This window comes from Tamandua tetradactyla, chromosome 12 (genome assembly GCF_023851605.1).
Source record: "Tamandua tetradactyla isolate mTamTet1 chromosome 12, mTamTet1.pri, whole genome shotgun sequence".
In the NCBI taxonomy this organism is placed as follows: domain Eukaryota; kingdom Metazoa; phylum Chordata; class Mammalia; order Pilosa; family Myrmecophagidae; genus Tamandua; species Tamandua tetradactyla.
This window is the reverse complement of record NC_135338.1, coordinates 14,530,995-14,545,198: the sequence shown is the minus strand read 5'-3', so window position 1 is coordinate 14,545,198 and position 14,204 is coordinate 14,530,995.

Here is a 14,204-nt window from a genome sequence, read left to right as displayed (position 1 = left end):
CTGTAAGCTGAAAAAGAAAAGGTAATGTGGAAGGAGTGGGAACCATGGGCATTTTGGCCATTTCCTCATGTAACTTATTTGTGTCTTCATGACCTATCTTGAGCCCTATCTGCTATATACCACTTCCATTTTATGTAGGACTGCTGCTGTGTGGGTCAGACAGCACCCTATCCATGATAGGTCACCAAATCTCAAGGTAACTTGGTGGTCTATGGTTAAGCATTTGGCCACTACTAAAGCCCTGTAGCAGGTCAAATGCTGTTTCCCAAAGGAAGAGTTGCTATCTGCTGAGGCTATTAGGCTTTGCTCCAAAATCATAATGGTCTGTGCTATGATTCTCATAAGGGACCTGCCAAATGTTTCAAGCAACACCTCTATTTAACACAAAAACTTCCAGCACCATTGGATCTTCAAATGCTGTTGAAAGAATTAAAAACAAGCCATGGAATGGGAGAAAATATTTGTAAAACACATATCTGCCAAAGTACTTATATATGAAATGTAGAATGGATTATTGCAACAATTTAAAAACTGTGAAAACTCAACAGTAAGAAAGCACCCTAAAGAGAGACTTCATCAAAGAAATTGCACAGATAGCAAAAAAGCATACCAATAAATTTCAGCATTTATAATATTACAGATTTGCAAATTAAAGCAGCAATAAGATAACATTATATACTTTGGGGAATGGATAAAATCCAAAACCCTCACCCTAAATGCTGGCAAGATGTAGAATATTAGGAACTTTCAGCCATTGCAGGTGGGAAGGTGAAATCATGCAGCCACTTTGAAAGATGGTTCAACAGTTCCTTGCAAAATTATACACAGACTTGTCATATTATCCAGAAATGAGACTCCTATTTATTTACTCAGAGGCATTGAAAATGTATGTCCACACAATGACCTGCACATGAATATTTATAGAAGCTGTATTCATAATTGCTAAAAATTGGACCTACTGAGACACTTTTTGTGTGAGCATGAATCTATTATGTACCCCAGAAATGCCATGTTTTAATCCGGATCCAATCTTGCAGAGGCAGCCATTTTTTTAATCCAAATTCAATATTGTAAGGTGGAAATTTTTATTAAATTATTTCCATGGAGATGAGACCTGCCCAATTGTTGGTGTGACCATTTGATTAAATGGAGATTTAACACTCCCATTCAGGGTGGATCTTGGTTAGTTTACTGGAATCCTTTAAAAGAGGAAACATTTTGGAGAAACTTCAGAAATTACAGAGCTGACAGAAAGTTCAGAGCAGAGCTGAGACAGCAGAGCTAACACAGATGCTGATGCTTGGAGAACAGAGGCACAGATACTGGGAGATGCTTGGAGCCCAGGAGAAGCTGCCATGGGATGTTAAGCATGCCAGAAAGTGGAGAAAGCCAAAGTAAGCCAAAAGGTGAAAGTCAGCCTCAGAGAAGCAAAATGAGGACCACCCACAGAAACAGAAACTGAAAGCAATGGGGCCCAGAAGCAAGGGACCAGCAAAGGACCAGTATGCTTTCCAAGCTGGCAGAGATCTTCCAGATACATTTCCCTTTCTTGAATTAAAGTATCTTTCCATGGATGCCTTAGTTTTGACATTTTCATAAGCTCAGAACTATGAATTTGTAACTTATTAAATTCCCTTTATAAATGTCATTCCATTTCTGTTATATTGCAATTCAGCAGCTTAACAACCAATACAACTTTCTATATGTGAATAGTTAGACTGTGATACACTCATACGATCAATTATTCTTCAGGAGTAAATAGAAATGAGCTGCTATGCCCAGAAAAGACAGAAGGAAATAAATTTGCAATGGTAAGAGAAAGAAACTTAGTCTGAAAAGACTATACATTAGTCTGACATCCTGGAAAAGGCAAAACTATGAGACAGTAAAAATACCAATGATTGTCACAGGTTCCTGATTAGAGAGGGAGGGATTAAAAGGTCAATCACATAATTTTTAAGGTGAGGAAACTATTTCATAAGATCACATAATGGAAGATCCATGATATCGTGCATTTGTCAAAAACCATAGAACCATACAACATAAGAATTGAAAACAAATGTGAACTATAGACTCAGTTAGTAATAAAGTGTCAATAATGTTTGTTTATCAATTGTTACAAGTTGCCACAATGTTGCAATATGTTAATAGAGAAAATTAAAAGTGTGCATGGTAGGGAGGTTGCATATGGAAACCATCTGTAGTTTTTGGGCAATTTTTCTGAAATCTAAAAATGAAGTTTATTGTTATAAAAATGAAAGCTATAGAATATGACCAGCTAAATATCAAGTTTTTAAAACATAGACAAAAAAGATGTTTCTAGAAAAAAAATGTGACCAACACTAACTTGGAAGTAATTACAAAAATGGAATAGTATATAACTAGTGTAACAAGAAATTAGGATTCAAGGGATGATTTTAATTACTGACTCATTATGTAAATGTTCCTTTTCCTTTTGGGAATTTGGAGTAGACAAAGGAAAGTACCCAGAACCCTGAACTATAATTAAGCTGTTTTGAATGTCTGGAGGGATTGTAAAAGCCATTACATTTTACCTGTGCCTGTGTGGCTTTGAGAGCTGTACCATCCTTTATCTGGTTATTTTCTTACAGGCCTCAATGCTAAGGAAAACAGTCATCAACTCACCTCAGTCTCTTACATTTGAAAATTATATCTTCTGGACTCTGCCATTGAAAGATAGATAGCTCTGCCTTCTTATGCTGACATATGCTAACAATGTTTTATTTTCAGCTCCCCTAGGGCCTGCCATTAAAGGAGAGGTAGATGCTTTCAACTAACAATGTTTTCTTTTCTACTTTGAACTTACTATTTACACTATCTTTTTGATTGCTTTGAATTTACTCTCTGAAACCACCTCACCTTCCCTTACCAGAATTCTTAAACCCTTGGTTCCCCTAAGCTTGGAGAGACAAATGTGGGGCTAAAAGGCTGTCTGTTCTCATGCTACTAAGAAATATTTTCTCTCTCTGAAACCCTGGTGTCTCATAAATTTGTTTTTGAGCATACTGGGTGAAGAATCCAAGGATAATGTTCAGTATCAATTGGGAACCCAGATGGGACAAGTACCCAAGTGTCTGAGGCCCTAGCAGAGCAGTAGGCCAGGTAACTGAACCTTTTGTGGCTGCTGGACTGAATTTAGTCTAGAGGCTCAGCAACTGGGAATTCTCTGTTCTTCCAGTGACTTTTGATACTTTGAAAAACTTCAAAGAGAGAAACCATTTCCAGTTTCAGGTCCAGATATCTGATTTGGTAAGTGAGTCATCAGGGTAAAGGTGGATTGGGAATTAAATAGATTGTCCAATCCCCTTTGACCTAGGCCTGAGTCATGCTTCCAGAATGATCCCTTTGCTGTGACCTCTGTGCCTTCTGATTTGGGGCGCCATACTGTACAAGGTTGGAGGCCCTGACCTAATACAACAATTAACTGGTGTTTAATGTAATTAAGTAGGCCTGTTTAAGCATTAGTTGGCATGTTACTTAGATATTCATTACTTGTTAAATTGGTGTGATAGGTCTCTTATGTCTGTTTAATTGTCAGTTGATGGATTCAGTGTGTTCCTTAAATACAGCAAGTGTTAAGTATATAAAGTGGTGTTTTTCCACATTCATATGATCTGAGGGTTTTAACTGGTAATTGACTATGGATGTCTTTTAAAATGGGAAATTATAACTCTAATAGTATTCTTAAGCATAACCCTCATGGCTGCATCTTGAATAACTGGAAAAATTTGAGCTATGAGCCAATGAGAAAGCAGAACTTAGTTCACTTTTTAACACAGTCTGGCCACAATATAATTTAGAATAGGGGACAGGTGGCCTGAGAATGGCTCTATAGATAAGAACATCATATAACTTTTTGCAAAAAGGAACAGAAATGGGATGAGATGATGTATATTCAATCCTTCATTTGTCTCTTACAGCAATTGATGCTGATGAGAAGATGTAACATTTTACCCGTAAAGATTGATGGGGAAAAGAAAAATATCCTTCCTGATTCAAATCCTGAGGATTCAATAGAATTGCTGTTAACTCCTTTATCTGCTCTGCCTTCACCCTATACAAAAGAGCTGACAATCAGGAAAAGAGGAAAATCTCATACCACTTTCTCATCCTCTTCAATATCCCCCTCTACCAGAGGGAAAAGAGCCTGATGTAGGAATGGTCTCCCCATCCCATACCCAGCGTGATACCCCATTTGGTGAGGGCTTCTTAAAATCAGCAGCAGAGCCATCACAAAAACAACTACTCTTCCAGCAAGTGTAAGTAAGAGAAGTTGAACAGGGAGACCTAAGAGGATTTGTACATGTGCATACCCTATTTTTCACATATAACTGGAAAAATAATACTCCACTCTATAACAAGGACCCAAAGAAAATGGAGGGCCTAATTACTTCAACATTTGCAGCCTTTAACCCAAATTGGGTTGACATTCAGGCCTTGTTAAATACCTTGATAAGAGAAGAAGAATGAAGAATGGTAATGGAAAAGGCAAAGCTGGAAGCAAACAGAAAACAGGGAGAAAATCCTGGCAACCAAATGTATGCTGGAGCAAATTTAACAATACCTATGAGGGACCCTGAATAAGATCCAAATGAAGCAGGGGACTGGGCTAAATTAGAACAAATTAAGTGTATATTGTTGCAGGTCTGTGAAAAGGGGTCCCTAAAGCTATAAGTTACCAGAAGATAAATGAAGTAAGGCAAGGGCCGTAAGAGAGTCTCTCAGCTTTTCTTGAATCAATTTATAGTACTTAAACAGCAGGACACAGACATAGATCCAGAAAGTTGAGAAAATGCCAGAAACCTAAATATGATTTTCATTACTCAGGCTTTCCTGATATAAAGAGAAACTGCAGAAAATAGACAATGGACTATGATTGCCTATCTCTAGGTTGGTTGAAATCACTTTTAAAGTGTATTACAACAGCGATCAATTTAAAGAAGGTCTGTATTTTCCAAAGTAAACAGTGCTGGAGGATTGATACCTTAGAAGCAAACGGCACTTCTCAGGGCTCTAATGAGCCAAGGACAACCTGGACAAGATAATGGCAAGAAGGTAAGTGTTCTGACCCCCTCCCCAAGAGTCAGGAGGAACTCCTAAAGAATTAGAATTCAACCAATGTATGTAGTACAGGAAGGTGGGGCACTGGAAGAGGAATTGCCCTAGCCACTCCCAGGGAAAACCTCAAGAGAAGCTAGACAGCCTGCATTTCAGATGCCCCTGTGAAATGATGGTACAGCTGACAGTGACTTGGAATGAAGGGATCCAGTGGCTCTATTGGAAGAAACATCACTTCTTTCAATTTCCCACCAATAGCCTCTGCTAATAATACAGGTGGGAAAACAATTAATTAATTTTCTTTTTGATACAGGGATCACATCCTCAGTACTAAATTAAAAATCTAATGTGATTTCCAACCAATCAGATATTATAATTGGATAAGAAAGTAAATAAGTCCTTTCAGTTTCTAGACTGCTTAATTGGGACTAAAATTTTATTTCTTATATGCACCAGAATATCCAGTTCCCTTGCTTGGAAGAGATATGTTGATCAATTTAAATGCCCAGATAACCTTTTCTCCAAATTGCTTGTCAATAGAAGTACCCCCAGGGCATGCTTGTGTGCTGCAGTCTTCTTTGCTGCAGGCTGCTTTACTGTTCCCTGAAGGAGATAAGCTGACCAGGCCCATCCCAGAAGAAATCTTAAAAGGTATGAAACCAGGGGCATGAGCTGATGGAAAAACTGGATGGGCAACAGCAATAGAGCTGGTTCAAGTGAAACTTCAAAAGCTAGGTACTGCACATAAAGTTAAATAGTATCTACTTAAGCTAGAATCCAGAGAAGGAATTGATTCCCTTATAGAGGCATTTTTGAAATGCCAATTAATAAGATCCTGTCACTCTCCATATAATACTCCAATATTGCCTGTGCAAAACCCAGGCACCCTAAGTGAGCATCATTTTGTACAAGATCTCCAGGCTATTAATCAAATTGTAGAGGACAGTCACCTTGGGTGCCAGAGCTGTACACTTTACTTACTACATTATCTGAGATACCTGTTGGTTCACCATCTTTGGTTTGCAAGATGCCTTTTGCTGCATATCCCTTGACTCAGAATCTCAAGGACCTTTTGCTTTCATGTGGGAGGACCCAGTTACTAAGCTTAAGTTACAATATTGCTGGACTGCTCCTCCACAAGGATTTTAAAATTCTCCCACAATATTTGGAAAAGCATTAGCTAGAGACCTAAAAGATTTACTCTTACATGAAGGAGTATTATTACAGTATGTAGGTGATATGTTAATAGTAAGCTGAACCAAAAAGTCATCAAGTAAAAACACTATTCAAACTCTAAATTTTTTTTAGCAAACCAGGGTTACAAAGTCTCAAAGAAGAAAGGTGAAATTTCGGAAGAATCCATGAAATATTTGGGTTTTGAGCTATTGAGAGGACAGAGAAATCTATTGCCAGACTGAAGAGAAGCTGTAGCCTGAGTTACAGGGCCACTTACAAAAAGACAGCTTCAGGGATTCCTAGAGATAGCAGGATTCTGCAGAATTTGGATACCTAATTTTGGACTCATAGCGTGCTGGTTTGAAAGGATGCATGTCCCCTAGGAAAGCCATGTTTTACTATAAATCCCATTTCATAAAGGCAGAAGAATCCCTATTCAATACTGTATATTTGAATCTGTAATTAGATCATCTCCCTGGAGATGCAACCCAATCAAGAGTGGTTGTTAAGCTCAATTGGGGGAAAAGTGTCTCCACCCACTTGGGTGGGTCTTGAAAAGTTTCTGGAGTCCTATAAAAGAGGAAACATTTTGGAGAATGATGGAGATTCAGAGAAAGCAGAGAATGCTACAGCACCATGAAGCAGAGAGTCCACGAGCCAGTGACCTTTGGAGATGAAGAAGGAAAATGCCTCCCAGGGAGCTTCATGAAACTGGAAGCCAGGAGAGAAAGCTAGCAGATGATGCCATATTTGCCATGTGCCTTCTCACTTGAGAGAGAAACCCTGAACTTCATCAGCCTTCTTGAACCAAGGTATCTTTCCCTGGATGCCTTTGATTGGACATTTCTATAAACCTGTTTTAATTGGGACATTTTCTCAGCCTTAGAACTTTAAATGGACAATTTATTAAATCCTCCTTTTAAAATGCCATTCTGTTTCTGGTATATTGCATTCTGGCAGCTAGCACACTAAAACAGATTTTGGTGCCAGGAGTGTGGTGCTGCTGTGGCTTACAAATACTAAACATGTTGGAATGGCTTTTTAAATGGATAAGGGGAAGAATTTGGAGGAGTTTTGAGGAGCTTGATAAAGAAGGCCTAGAATGCTTTGAAGAGACTGTTGGTAGAAGTGTGGACTCTAAAACTACCCGTGATGAAGCTCTAGACAGAAATGAGGCTTGTTTTATTGCACACAAGAAGGAAGGTGATCCTTGTTTTAAAATACCAGATAATCTGGCAAAATTGACCAGTGGTTTTGGCTGGAAGGCAAATTTTAAAAGCCATGAACTTGGATATTTAGCAGAAGAGATCTCCAAATTTAATGTGGAAAATGCAGCTCAGTTTCTGCTTACACCTTGTGTTAGTTAGATTCAGTTGTCAACTTGCCCAGGTGAGCATACCTAGTCTTGTTGCTGCGGACATAAACCAACGGTACGTGAACCTCATCTGTTGCCAATTACATCTGCAGTCAGCTAGGAGGCATGTCTGCTGCAATGAGTGATGTTTGACTTAATTGGCTGGTGCTTAAATGGGAGATTGCAATGTAGCACTGCTCAGCATTCCTCATCTTAGCACTAGCAGCTCAGCCCAGGCCTTTGGAGATGCAGAAAGAAGTCACCCCGGGAAAAGTTGTTGGAACCCAGAGGTCTGGAGAGAAGACCAGCAGAGACCATCTTGTGCCTTCCACGTAAGAAAGAACCTCAGTGGAAAGTTAGCTGCCTTTCCTCTGAAGAACCAACAAAATAAATCCCCTTTTATTAAAAGCCAATCCGTCTCTGGTGTGTTGCATGCCAGCAGCTAGCAAACTAGAACACACCTTATAGTGAAATGCGACAGGAAAGAGATAAGCTGAGAACTGAACTCTTGGGTACAAAGAAACTAGAAACTGATATTCTGGAAAATTCTGGGCTTCCAGAAAGGGAGACCCTGGAGAATAATGCTCTGTGTGGGGATTTAACCAAATGTGGAACCAGTCAGCCATTTCAGAGAAAGGCAGATTTGGACATGGAGTTATTCAGGAAGAATTTGTGGAAATTCCTTATGTCTGATGGGCATGATCAAAGACTACTGCATAGAAATCTAATGAGAATGCATTGGGACCTGTATAAACAGAGCTGCTGCCAGTGTGGACTGGGGGGTTCAGAGAAGGGACACATTGGAGGAAAAATAACTTCAGAGGCAAAACCATGGGGGCTGAGGTCTGACATCAAGAAGCCTTGGGCCAGGAGAGTGGACCCACCCAAGCCCATGGAGAGGGTGAGTTTGCCCCCAAGGCAGAGGATGGGCCTTCCACCTCATTGCAGTGGAAGGGTCCTGCTGCCTCAGGCCTTAGAGAGGGTGAAGCACATTCCTTGGGGTTTGGGGAGAGCCTGGCTGCCACCACATGGAGGGGTTGAGAGTGTGCCCCGGAGAAGGCTGAGATCCTGGGTGGGTTCCACACTTATAAAGGGTGGAACCTAGAAAAAGGTGGTCTCTCCAATGTCCCCCCAAGGTTGCATTTGGAGAGATGCAGTACTCTGTGTAGGCCCTTGGAAAGGGTGTGACTGCTGCTTTCAGAAGCCCTGAGGATAAATGATTCTCAGACTTTGAAATCTGATTGACTTTGCCCTGTGGATTTTCAAAATTGCTTGGGTCCTGTGACCTCTGTGTTCCTTCCTCCCTATGGAAATGTGTATATGTATCCTATGAATGTTCCTCCTATGTATGTTGGCAGCAAATAACTTGTTTTGAGTTTTTATAGGTCCAGAGACAGAGGATAATTTTGCCTTGGAACAGACTATGCCTATAACTAACTTTGATAGGAGTTCTTATGTTTCTAACTTTGTATTTCATGTGTATTGCTACTGAAAAATGGTTTAAGTATTTCTGATATTGTTATGAAATTAATGTATTTTGTATATGGGGAAAACATGTCTTTTTTTTAGGGTGCAGAGGGTGGAATGTGCTGGTTTGAAAGGATGTATGTACCCCAGAAAAGTCATGTTTTACTATAAATCCCATTTCATAAAGGCAGAATAATCCCTATTCAATACTGTATGTTTGAATCTGTAATTAGATCATCTCCCTGGAGGTGCAACCCAGTCAAGAGTGGTTGTTAAACTGGATTGGGGGAAAAGTGTCTCCACCCATTTGGGTGGGTCTTGATAAGTTTCTGGAGCCCTATAAGAGAGGGAACATTTTGGAGAATGATGGAGATTCAGAGAGAGCAGAGAATGCTGCAGCACCATGAAGCAGAGAGTCCACGAGCCAGTGACCTTTGGAGATGAAGACGGAAAATGCCTCCTGGGGAGCTTCATGAAACTGGAAGCCAGGAGGAAAAGCTAGCAGATGATGTTGTGTTCACCATGTGCCCTTCCAGCTGAGAGAGAAACCCTGACCATGTTCACCATGTGCCTTCTCACTTGAGAGAGAAACTCTGAACTTCATCAGCCTTCTTGAACCAAGGTATCTTTCCCTGGATGCCTTTGATTGGACATTTCTATAGACCTGTTTTAATTGGATATTTTCTCAATCTTAGAGCTGTAAACTAGCAACTTATTAAATCCCCCCTTTTAAAAGCCATTCTGCTTATGGTATATTGCATTCCATTATGTGTTCTACTTTGCTAGCTGCCAGAATGCAATATACAAGAAACAGAATGACTTTAAAAAAGGGGAATTTAATAAGTTGCTAGCTTACAGTTCTAAGGCTGAGAAAATGTCCCAATTACAACAAGTCTGTAGAAATGTCCAATCAAAGGCATCCAGGGAAAGATACCTTGGTGTCTTTCAAGGTGAAATGAAGTTCAGGATTTTTCTCTCAAGTGAGAAGGCACATGGGGAACACAGTCAGAGTTTCTCTCTCATCTGGTAAGGCATATGGTGAACATGGTAAAGGTTTCTCTCTCATCTGGAAGGGCACATGGTGGACACAGCATCATCTTCTTTAGCTTATTCTCTTGGCTTCTGTTTTCATGAAGCACCCTGGGAGGTATTTTCCTTCTTCATCTCCAAAGGTCGCTGGCTCATGGACTCAGCTTCATGGTGCTGCAGCATTCTCTACTCTCTGAATCTTCTTCATTCTCCAAAATCTTTCCTCTTTTGCAGGGCTTCAGAAACTAATCAAGACTCACCCAAATGGGTGGGGACATGCCTCTACCTAATCCAGCTTAACAACCACTCTTGATTAAATCACATCTCCAGGGAGATGATCTAATTACAGATTCAAGCATACAATATTGAATAGGGATTATTCTGCCTTTATGAAATGGGATTTATAGTAAAACATGGCTTTTCTAGGGTACACATATCCTTTCAAACCAGCACACTCCACCCTCTAGACCCTAAAAGGACATATTTTTCCTATATACAAAATACATTCATTCCATAACAATATCAGAGAAACTTAAACCATTTCAGTAGCAATATACATTAAATACAAAGCTAGAAATGTACAAACACCTATCAAAGTTAGTTACAGGCATGGTCTGTTCTAAGGCAAAAATTATTCTCTAGTTTTGGACCTTTGAAAATTCATAACAAGTTATTGGCTGCAAACATACAAAGGAGGAACAGTCATAGGATACATATACACATTTTCATGGGGAGGAAGGAACACAGGGGTCACCAGACCCAAGCAATTCTGAAAACCCACAGGGCAAAATCCATTAGATTTCAAAAACTGAGAATAATTTTTCTTCAGGGCTTTAGAAAGTGGCAGTCCCACCCTTTCCAAAGGCCTATGCAGAGGCCTGCCTCTCTCTGAATGCAACCTTGGAGGACATTGGGGAGACCACCTTTTTCTCAGCTCCATCCTCTCCAAGTATTGGGGATGCACATGGGCTCCCTGCAATCTCCAGGGCACACACTCAACCCCACCATATGGTAGCAGAAAGACTCTCCCCAAACCCCAAGGAATGTGCTTCACCCTCTCCAAGGCCTGAGGCAGCATAACTCTTCCACCACAATGAGATGGAAGGCCCATCCTCTGCCTTTGGGGCATTCTCCTGACCCAAGGCTTCTTGACTCCAGACCTCAACCTCCACGGTTTTGCCTCTGAAGTTATTTTCCCCCCAGTGTGCACCCTCTCTGAACCCCCAGTCCAGACTGGCAGCAGCTCTGTTTATACGGGTCCCACAGCACTCTTGTTGGCTTTCTATGCAGTAGCCTTGGGTCATGCCCATAAGACATAAGAAATTTCCACAAATCCTTCCTGGATAACTCCATGTCTGATCCTGGATTTCTCTGAAATGGCTGGCTGACTCCACATTTGGCCAAATACTCACATGGAGTACTATTCTCTGGGATCTTCCTTTCTGGAGACCCAGAATTTTCCAGAACTTCAATCTGATTTCTTTGTATCCAAGTGTTCAGTTCTCATCTTATCTCTTTCCTGTCCCATTTCACTATAAGCTGTGAGGAGAAACCAAGCTGCACTTTCCACATTTAATTTGGAGATCTCTTCTGCTAAATATCCAAGTTCATGGCCCTTAAAATTTGCCTTCCAGCCAAAGCCACTAGTCAATTTTGCCAGATTATCTGCCATTTTAAAACAAGGCTCACTTTACTTCCAGTCTACAATAACACACACCTCATCTCTGTCTAAGGCTTTATTAGAAGTGTATTTAGAGTCCACATTTCTACCAACAGTCTCTTCAAAGCATTCTAGGCCTTCTCTATCAAGGTCTGCACAACTTCTCCAAAATCTTTCCCTTATCCATTTAAAACGCCATTCCAACATGTTTGGTATTTGCAATCTGCAGCAGTAGCACTCCACTCTCTGGTAACAAAATCTGTTCTAATTTGCTAGCTGATGGAATGCAATATACCAGAAACAGAATGGCTTTTAAAAAGGGGAATTTAATAAGTTGCTAGTTTACTGTTAAGGTTGAGAAAATGTCCCAATTACAAGTCTATAGAAATGTCCAATCAAAAGCATCCAGGGAAAGACACCTTGGTGTCTTTCAGGGTGAAATGAAGTTCAGGTTTCTCTCTCAAGTGAGAAGGTACATGGGGAACACAGTCAGAGTTTCTCTCTCATCTGGTAAGGCATATGGTGAACATGGTAAAGGTTTCTCTCTCATCTGGAAGGACAATGATGGGCACAGCATCATCTGTTAGCTTCTTCTCCTGGCTTCTGGTTTCACAGAGTTCCCTGGGAGGCATTTTCCTTTTTCATCTCCAAAGGTTGCTGGCTCATGGACTCTGCTTCATGGTACTGCAACATTCTCTGCTCTCTCTGAATCTTCTTCATTCTCCAAAATCTTTCCTCTTTTGTAGGACTTCAGAAACTAATCAAGACTCACCCAAATAGGTGGAGACATTCCTCTACCTAATCCAACTTAACAACCACTCTTGACCGGGTTGCACCTCCAGGGAGATGATCTAATTACAGATTCAAACATACAGTATTGAATAAGGATTGTTCTGCCTTTGTAAAATGGGATTTAGCTTAAAACATGGCTTTTCTAGGGTACATACATCCTTTCAAACCAGCACACATAGCAAAGCCTTTATTTAAAGCTCTGACAGGATCTGAGCAATGGCCTTTAAAATGGACCACTGAATATAAGAATTCCTTCCAGAGAATACAATGGGAACTTTTGATGGTGCCAGCCCTAGGACTCCCAGACCCAGGAAAACACTTTGACCTTTTCATACATGAAAGCCAAGGAATTGGATTAGGAGTGCTCACCCAAAACCTAGGAAATATCAAATGTATGGAAAATATGGCCTATTTTCCTAAACAATTAGATAATACTATTCAAAGATGGCCAGTTTGCCTAAGGGCTGTGGCAACTGCCTGTGATTGTCTCAAAGAAGCTGAAATATTTACTTTAGGATAGCCTACTGCTGTGTACACTCCACACTATGTGCTGTTGTTGGTAGAACTGAAAGATGGATATCGGCTCACTGCTGGATGGCTAGGTAAATATCAATCCCTTATACCAGATAATCTTAAATCATTCTAAAAGCACCTTCTAGTTTAAACTCAGCTACCTTACTTCCAATTGGGGAACGGGAACCTGTGAATGACTTTATGCAAATAATTGATGAAGTCTATTGCAGCTGCCCAGATTTCGTTGATCAACCTTTAGAGCAACAAAACATTGAAATGTGCACTGATGGAAGCAGTTTCATGGAGAGAGGACTTTGGAAAGCCAGTTATGCTTTGATAACTCTACAAACAGTACTGGAGAGTGGGCCTTTTCCCCAGGTATGTCTGCACAATGGGTATAGCTTATTGCGCTCACCAGCACTCTACACCTAAGAAAGGGACAGTGAGTAAATATATATACAGACTCTAGAAATGTTTTTTTAAGTCTTCAAAATAGTGATTTTATTAAATTAGTTGTTTATAAAATACTGTAGAAGTCATAATTGTTAACAATTTACCAAACTGTGGTTAACAGGTGCAGTTTGCTGAGCATTTTTTATGAAGGAAAAGAAATGCCAAAGCCCTGTTAAAGTTGTTCCATTGCAGCCTAGGAAAGCAAAGGAGATTTGTATCTCAAATATTTAAATCAGGCAATCGAAACAGGTAGAGATTCCCTCCCCTATCTGAAGCCCTCCATCATTAGAAAGGTTCTGATAAATATAAACTAGACAGTCTGTGCACTCAAGACAGTCCACAACTTGTGATGTAATAATTGAGAGATTTACCTTCTTCATCTTCAGGCTGGAGGGATTTGGTCATTTAATTTTTAAATATCAAACTGGTAATAGCTTTTCAGGATCTTCACTCTGAGATAAGCAGTCATCTTCACAATGTATTTTTAATATCCTCATACTCAACTTTAAGACAAAGCAATTTTAATAGTAGGTGCACACCACATGCCCTTGCTGCAAACTGCTTTTTTTTTGGCAAGTTATGAAGTAGTTCAAGGGATATGATTAAGGCTATATTACTGAAATGGTACTGGTAATTGCTACACAAATTCCTTGGTCATGTTGCAACCTTTGTTTCCAATTT